At 43.6% G+C, this 9,144-nt stretch overlaps 1 pseudogene; it reads right to left on the bottom strand.

Moving 5' to 3' along the window:
* Positions 1-7,495: 7,495 nt before the first annotated feature.
* LOC132277537 (uncharacterized) overlaps positions 7,496-9,144 on the bottom strand; it is a 54,848-nt pseudogene continuing 53,199 nt past the window's right edge.

Below are 9,144 nucleotides of genomic sequence, written 5' to 3'. Positions count from 1 at the left end.
ATAATCAATTAATGGACTTTGTTAATATAATTTAGGGCGCCTGAATATACAGTATTCAGCGCTTATCACACCCCAAACTTACATTTTGCTAGTCCCTTAGCAAAACCAAAATGCAAAGCTCAATGGAATGAAAATACGGGAATGCTATACAAAAATATTCACCATGGCAAAAATAAACATAAACATAGCTCAAATACAACTTGAAACAGATAAAGAGCTGGAGACGGGATCATTGGGAAGACTACCTTGCATATATGAAGCATTGATACAAAAATTGGGAAAAACCATTTCAACATGCATGCATCAACATCATAGTCCATATAAATAATTCAATTGTCATCTCTTAAATGGAAATAACTCAAACTCCAGTGAAAGTGAATTGGATTCTCAACATGCGGCTTTTACTTTCTTTTCCAATTCCAAAGCACAAGTTTTCAAATCATTGAATTCCCCTTTAAATGAGGTCCCTAAGGCATGATTTTATTTACAAGACAACTTTTGTTGCTTGTTGACAATTTATTGCAACTCATAAGGGAAACATAGAATGGTTGTGCAATGCTGAAGTCCCTTAAGCTTTCTAACCAACTTATGTAGCAAGTGTTAGGCCAACAACTCCCAAACCAGATGGCTTTAGGGTGCTAAGTGTAGAGACACTCCATAGGGCTTAATAGCTCAAGTTGGAAAGGCTACGAACTCCAACGAACCATGTTTATTACTAGTTTATTTTTTTGAATGACCGTGCAATGTTTAAGTCCCTTAAGCTTTCTAACCAACCCTTGTAGCAAGCGTTAGGCCAACAACTCCCAAACCAGATGGCTTTAGGGTGCTAAGTGTAGAGACACTCCTAGGGCTTAATAGCTCGAGTTGGAAAGGCTAAGAACGTCAACTGGTCATCTTTTCAAATTTATTTTATTATTATTATTATTATTATTATTATTATTTTATAACCTTGCCAAAGGTATCCATCTATCAGGTTCATCAAATCAGATTAACTAGGCCAAGGTCAAGGTCAATCAAGTTGCATGCCTCACAGTTAAGTTTCCAATGTGCATCTGTGCATTGTGAAGCTTATAAGAGTGTAAATCCAGCAAGAATCTAATTGAGACATTTATACAGACTACATTGTATTTGCATGATCACTTCAAATTCAAATTTCTTTATTTTCAAAAATTTCTCAATTGCTTCTATACACAAGGTATTAAACATATGCTTTGTCTCCGACAAGTTCCAAGTTACACTATCATTGCTTTACAAAAATATGATACCAAAACTATGCCAAGAATGCTTTGATGCACCCCCAAACTTAAACTACACAGTGTCCTCAATGTGTGACATGGATGTAAGTTAGAGACAAAAATAACAAAGAGTATAAAAAGGAACAACAATACCCAGGGGGAGGAAACGGTATGGTGATACACAAACCCCCAAACTTGAATTGGACTGCGCAACCTGGAGAGCATCATGAAGAACAAAAAGAAACAACCACAAACAGCATTAATAGCACAAGCATAAATACAGAAAAAGAATGTACTGAAAGTTAACAGAACAAAAAGAATTTGCATTTCAAAAAGAGTTTACATGATTACAAAAAGAGCTGTACAGGGATCATGTCTACTAGAGCAACCTATACATAGCAAATTCTTACAGTTCAAAAGGAAAACAAAAGATACAAGAGAAATAGGTACATATGAAACAATAAGATAAGGTCCAACACTCGCAACAAGCTACGGTCCAGAGGGTAAATGGGCGAGGATGGAATGGAGGAGAGATTGAGTCTTACGCCGTTCAGGGGAAGCCAAACGACGGTCCTCAGCTGCGACACGACGGTCTTCAGCAGCAAGACGACGATCTTCTTCAGCACGTGAAGAAGTCTCACATAGAGTCCGAGTGTACGCGGACAAAGAATTCTCAAAATGATCTAGTCGCTCATGAATACCGGCAATGCTAGCCCGGATGAAAGCCTGGTCCTGGTGAGAGTCGACCGGAGGCTCTACCCTTGCAGCGGCTGCTGCGGTGGAAGCATCCTCAGAAGGAGGAGGAGGTGGAGCTTGGATGAACAGGGGGGCAGCAGGCTGAGGGGTACTAGAATGGCTAAGAACATTGATCCACCGGCACTTGGTAAAAATTTTAATCTTTTCGCCTTTTGGTTCATGGGGAGGAACAACGAAACCCTTGTGCTGAAGGAGCCGAGTGATGAAAAACGGCAAAGGCAATTTCCGATTTTTAACTCGCGGAACCCGTGCATTATGAGCGTCATGCCAAAACTTCATAAATGTGGTCCAAATGAGCTTTGGGATGGAGAACCATTGGCCTTGGTCCATGGCATATAAGGCTTGCAAAAGGAGGCCCCGACGCTTGGTGCTATGCACCAAAGGGCAGACATTGTGCTTGAAGACAGTGTCAATGAACCCGAGGCGTTCCGGAAGATTAGTTTTGCGGATAAAAGACCGGGGCCTAGTAGGATCGTCAACAGTGCAAATGGCAGCGACAATCTGCTCCACAGTTAATGTATCCGGCTCCTCATATAAAGGGAGATTCTCACGATTGACAATGTCATCGGGGCACTCAATGGGGCAACCAGAAACCTAAATGAGGTCAGTCACAGTGAAAGCATAGGTGGTGCCATCAATGGATGTAGTGAGAGAAATGGGTGGCTCTTCAGGGCATTGGAGATTCTGATAGAAGAGGTGCACTACACGGGGGTAGGCAACCGTGGCAAGGGGTGCGTAAATGTGCTGCAGACGCCGGTTAGTCAATTCGGCTATAGCCCACGAAGTAGTGGGTAGAATGTCAAAGGCATCCGTGAGCGGAAAAGAAAGCTCGTAGTTGAGTTGTTTGCGATCCCAAGGATCACGTGGTCGCTCACGATTGACAGCACGGGCACCCGCAGAGGGTCTAGGAGGGCGAGAAGGACCGGCACGAGACATTTAGAGAGGTGGACTTGGTTGAGGACTTTCAGCGAGCACCTAGCGTGCACCACAAAAGGGAGAATGTGAAGATGAGTGGGAGGGATGAAGAAAACCAAAAATTTTGACAACCAAACCAAGCTCTAGCATAGAGCAATCATCAACCACATTCAACACAACCTCCACAATGCATTCCCATCCTCCTTATAAAGGAAATAAAGACAAGGAATTGAGAAGAATATGAAGCTCACATACCTTGAGAAGAAGAATAAGAATGGAGGCACATGGATTGAATGCATGCATGCATTAGAGTGAAAACTGGGAAGGTGGGGTGGAAGTGAGAGAAGGTTGTATGTGGTGTGTGGCCGAAGGTGAGGGGTTAGAGAGAGAGATGAAGAGGGAGGCCGAGAGGTGAGGGGTTATGAGATTGGGTTGTTGGTTATGGGGTGGGGGTGATTTTGAAGGAGGTTGAGAGGGATGGTTGAGGTGGTTTGGTTGAGAGGGTTGTGTGGGTGGCTTGGTGAATGCCGAGAAGAGAGATGTGAGGTTGGTTGGTTTTGAATGTGACCGAGAGTGGGAAGGGAAGTGGAGTGTGGGTTCGGGGTTTAAAAGAGAGGAGGGAGGCTTGGTTCGAGAGAGAGAGGTTGTGTGATTTTAAAAGAGAGAGGGAAGCTTGGTTCGAGCACTCGAAGGGTGTTTTCGAGTGCTCGAAATTGGGGCAGTGGGCTGAGCTGAGGATGGTGCATTGTGCTCCACACTTCGAGCACTCGAAATGGGACTTCGAGTGCTCGAAGTCTTGGCAGTGAGTGAGGTGGTGTGCAAGGTGAGGGTGGTGAAAACATGGTGTGTGAGATGTATGTGTGAGGTAGATGTGTGGGATGTGAGCCACCATATGTGGGATGCTGATGGCGAGGGTGATGGTTTGATGGAGAGAGAGGCTGGTTTGGTTGGTGCCGAGGGTGGAGGGTGAATAGTGAGGGTTGATGGAGCATGCATGGCTTACATGCTTGGTTGCTGGGGTTGAGAGAGAGAGGAAGAGGGAAGGGTTGGGTTTATGGAGGAGAGGGAAGATTGGTGGTGTGGTGAGAGAAGGAAGAAGATGGTTGTGCATGCATGCATGGGGGTTGCATGCATGCATGCAGGTCTGCATGGTGGCTGCGAGGTGAGGTTGTGTGTTGCAGTAGGTGTGATCGTGGAGGATGGTTTAAGGTGGTTCATGCATGGTAGGGTTGAAGCTGAAGAGAGAGAAGCTGAGATTGGGAAGGTTGTTGGTTTGGGTTGGGGTGAGCATGAGTTAGAGGGTGGTGCTCGGCTTGAAGAGGTGGTGGTGGTTTAGTCGTGAGGAGGTGTGGGTTGTTTGGTTTGAAGTGGCATGTCTCAAGTTGCCGAGAGGAGTAGAGGTTGATGGTTGGGGGTAGGATATTAGGTGGCTGGTGTCATGCATGTCACCTACAACTTGGGAGGATGGGTGTGATGGGAAAGGAATGCATGCCGAGAGAGGGAGGGTTGGATGGTGGGGGTGGGGTTAGCATGCATGCTTGATGGGAACCGAGAGGTTGGAAGGGTGCTTGGTTGAACATTGGGCATGCAGGTCATGGAGTTGGTTGTGGGTTTTTGGTTAATTATTGGAACTGCCGAGAGGGTGGAGATTGCATGGTGCTGTGCAGGAGTGGTGCCCGAGCATGGTGGTGTTGGGTTGTGGGTTTGGAATGTTGGGGTGGTGTGGTTTAAGAGAGAGAGGAAGATGAAGCTGGAAGTGGGTTGATGAGGTAGATAAGGTGAGTTCGAGCACTCTAAATTTAGCTTCGAGTGCTCCAAAAACAAGCAGAGCCTCGGAATTGTTTTTGTAGAAGTTTTGAGCACTCTGGATTGGCCTTCAAGTGCTCGAATGTGAGGCAGAGTGCTTGGGATGTTTGGGATGGAGGTTCGAGCACTCGAAATTGGAATTCAAGTGCTCGAAATGGAGACAGTAGCTGCACATGAAGGGCTGAATTTGAAGGGCATCAACGGGCACTCTAAAGGGAGCTGAGATTGCTCAAAATTGAGGCAGAGGGTGCTTGGGGCTGAAAGGTTGGATGAAATTTTCATGGCTGAATGCATGGATGAATGCATGAAGGAATGCATGGATTGTTGATAATTTCAACATGGGAACATGCAATATTGGAGGCAAAGCAGCTAGCACTCGAACTAGAAGGCATGGATGAATGAATGCAAATTGAATGCATGGCTGCATGAAACATGAAGGCAAAGGCTGCAAAATTTGAAACTTAAAAGCTTGCATGAGGTTTTCTAGCAGATTGAATGGATTAAAGAATGCATGAACTCAAATTACATGAAAGAAGTTGACTACATAGGTGATGATGCATGAATGCAATGCATGTATGCATTCATGGATGAATGAGCTCTTGTTTTTCATTATTTTTTTTTTCCTTTTTTTTTTTATTTATATATTCTTTTTATTTTTATTTTTTTATTTTTTTAAGGATGGAAGAAAAATTGCAAGCCAATGCATAGGAAAATATTTAAACTTTGCACTTCATCTCAAATGCATGGATGGAATTTGGTCTCTTCAAATGCATGGATGAATGTAGGAAAAATTTTAAACCTTTGCAATATCACACAATGCATGAATTAAATTTCTGAATTTTTTTTTTTTTTTTTTCAAATTCATTCCAATGTAATGCATGGATGGAAAATTTTGAAAACTTTTCAACTTCTTTCTAATGCATGGACAATTTGGAAAAAATTTCAAAATGTAGCACCTTTCCAACGCATGGATGATTTTGAGAAACCATGATCCAACAATGCATTGAAGATGAGAGGCTATGCATGTAAGAGCCATGTCGAAAGTCCGAGAAAATTGCCTGATAGAGCCAAAAACTTCCGGGAATAAAAACAAGAGTTGAGAAGGTCTAAGAAGCCAGTCTAAATATGTGGAACACAACTTAAGATAGTTCCAGAGAAAGTTAAATTTTGGCATTTCTACACCGTTTCCCAGAAAATTTGCAAGGCACGAGCAATTTCAAAGAGAAGGAAGCTTGGAAATTGAAAGAATTGCTTCCCTTGAGTTGCTAAATTTAATGTCGATAGCTAGACAAAGCTAGAGCAGGCACTAATCCTCATAAATTGGATCCGTTAAGAGGACTTCCTTAACTTTTCGGGTTAGGATTGTGCCGTCAATGCAAGGCTTAAGCCGTTGGCCATTTACCTTGAAGAGTGATCCACTTGCAGGATCATGAAGTTCGATTGCTCCATAAGGAAAGACGGTAGTGACAATGTATGGACCATCCCATCTTGACCGGAGTTTACCGGGAAAGAGTTTCAAGCGGGAATTGAAAAGCCAGACCTTTTGTCCCGGGGCAAAAGACTTCTTGACGATGTGTTTGTCATGTAAAGCTTTAGTCTTTGCCTTGTAAATTTTTGCGCTTTCATACGCGTCATTACGCAAGTTCATTTAATTGCAACGCATGATTAGAGCCGGCTTGTTTGAGATCAAAATTGAACCTTTTTATGGCCCAATAAGCACGGTGCTCTAATTCTACCGGGAGATGACATGCTTTGCCAAAGACAAGTCGATATGGTGATATGCCAATGGGTGTCTTATAAGCTGTCCGGTAAGCCCAAAGCGCATCGTTTAGCCTTAATGACCAATCTTTGCGATCCGGTCTAACCGTTTTTTCCAAAATGTGCTTAATCTCCCGGTTAGAAATCTCTACTTGACCACTCGTTTGAGGGTGGTAAGGTGTAGCAACCTTATGAATGACGGAATACTTAGCAAGGACGGATTTTAGATAACGATTTCGGAAATGAGATCCACCATCACTAATGATTGCTCGGGGCGTACCAAAACGACTAAAGATGTGAGACTGAATGAAATGGACCACGACTTTATGATCATCGGTTTTGGTAGCCTCGGCTTCAACCCATTTAGACACATAATCCACCGCTACAAGGATGTACTCATAGCCATAAGAAGATGGAAATGGTTCCATGAAGTCAATCCCCCACACATAAAAAATTTCAACAATTAAAATGTTGGTAAGGGGCATCATGTCTCTTCGGGACATGGATCCAAGTTTTTGACATCGTTCACATGATTTGCAAAAATTGTATGCATCCCGAAACAAGGTAGGCCAAAAGAATCCGCTTTGAAGAACTTTGTTAGCGGTCTTTTTGGCACTAAAATGGCCTCCACAAGCAAGAGTATGGCAAAAATTTAGAATGCTTGTGGCCTCGGTTTCAGGAATGCATCGCCGGATGATTTGGTCCGGGCAATACTTGAATAGTTCCGGATCTTCCCAAAAGAAATGCTTGACTTGGGAGAAAAATCGGTCCCTCTCTTGTTTGGACCAATGGGCTGGAATTTTGCCAACCGCAAGATAATTGACAATATCCGCAAACCATGGAAGAGTAGAATGTGAAACTTGAAGAAGTTGCTCATCCCGAAAGGAATCACGGATGGCTGCGAATTCTGAAGATTTCTCAATAGGTAAGTGAGAGAGATGATCGGCGACAACATTGTCGGTCCCTTTTTTGTCCCGGATGTCAATGTCAAACTCTTGAAGTAAGAGGATCCATCGAATTAAACGGGGTTTTGTCTCTTTTTTCGCTAACAAATGCCTAAGAGCGGCATGATCTGAAAAGACGATGACCTTGGAGCCAAGAAGATAAGAGCGAAATTTATCCAAGGCGTACACCACAGCTAGCAATTCTTTTTCAGTGGTGGTGTAGTTCAATTGGGCATCGCAGAGAGTTTTGCTAGCATAATAAATGACATGCGGAAGTTTATCCACACGTTGGCCCAAAACCGCCCCTAATGCATAGTCGGATGCATCACACATGATCTCAAAAGGAAGAGACCAATTAGGGGGTTTCATGATTGGGGCGGATGAGAGGAGAGTGCGAAGTTTGATGAAAGCTTCCATGCAAGCGTCATCAAAATTGAACGGAACATCCTTGGCCAAGAGATTACACAAGGGCCGTGAGATTTTGCTAAAATCTTTGATGAAGCGACGATAGAATCCGGCATGGCCAAGAAAAGAACGGATTTGACGGACGGAATTCGGAGGAGGAAGATTAGAGATTAACTCAACTTTTGCCTTGTCTACCTCGATTCCCCGCTTAGAAATGACATGTCCTAAAACAATGCCTTCTTGGACTATGAAGTGGCTTTTCTCCCAACTTAGAATGAGATTCGTCTCTTTGCATCTTTGGAGCACAAGAGATAAATTTTTGAGACACAAGTCAAAGGAGGAGCCAAATACGGAAAAATCGTCCATGAAAACTTCCAAGAACTTTTCAACCATATCAGAGAATATGGACATCATGCACCTTTGGAACGTTGCCGGTGCATTGCATAGACCAAAAGGCATGCGTCGATAGGCAAAAGTACCAAAGGGACATGTGAATGTTGTTTTCTCTTGATCTTGGGGGGCGATTGCCACTTGGTTATAGCCGGAATAACCATCAAGAAAACAATAGAAGCTTTGGCCGGCTAACCTTTCTAGGATTTGATCAATAAATGGGAGTGGGAAATGATCCTTCCTAGTAGATGAATTAAGTTTCCGATAGTCAATGCACACACGCCACCCGGTGGTGGTTCGTTGTGGCACGAGCTCACCCGCTGAATTTTCAACAACGGTGAGACCGGATTTCTTGGGGACAACTTGTGTGGGGCTCACCCACTTGCTATCAGAGATAGGATAGATGATTCCCGCATCTAGCAATTTGATCACCTCTTTCATGACCACTTCCTTCATATTTGGATTTAATCGGCGTTGGACCTCTCTAGTAGGCTTTGCGTCATCCTCCATATGAATGCGATGCGTACAAATGGAGGGGTCAATTCCTTTCAAATCTGCCACTGTCCAACCAATAGCTTCTTTATGCTCTTGGAGTACCGCTAAAAGGTTGGTCTCTTGGTCTTTTTGAAGGTCCGAGGCAATAATGATCGGAAGGGTTTGCTTTGGACCAAGGAACACATACTTGAGATGGGCCGGGAGCGGCTTAAGCTCAAGTTGTGGCGGAGATAACAATGATGGGACCGGAGGAGTGGTGGAAAGTTGGGGAAGTGGTTCTTTTGGAATTTTCCAAGGAGGTACATCCATGATAACATTAATATCAAGCAAAGAATTGACTTCTTGAATGGCTTGATCAACATCAAAGTTTGAGAAGTCAAAATGGGACATGCAAGTTTCAAGAGGATCTTTGCTTAGAATGAACGGGAGAGATTCTTCGA

This window comes from Cornus florida, unplaced genomic scaffold (assembly GCF_030987335.1).
Source record: "Cornus florida cultivar Cherokee Brave unplaced genomic scaffold, ASM3098733v1 CherokeeBrave_3.0.0_Hap2_Chr10, whole genome shotgun sequence".
NCBI lineage: Eukaryota > Viridiplantae > Streptophyta > Magnoliopsida > Cornales > Cornaceae > Cornus > Cornus florida.
The sequence above is the reverse complement of the archived record's forward strand: the minus strand, read 5'-3'. Positions and strand labels throughout refer to the sequence as shown.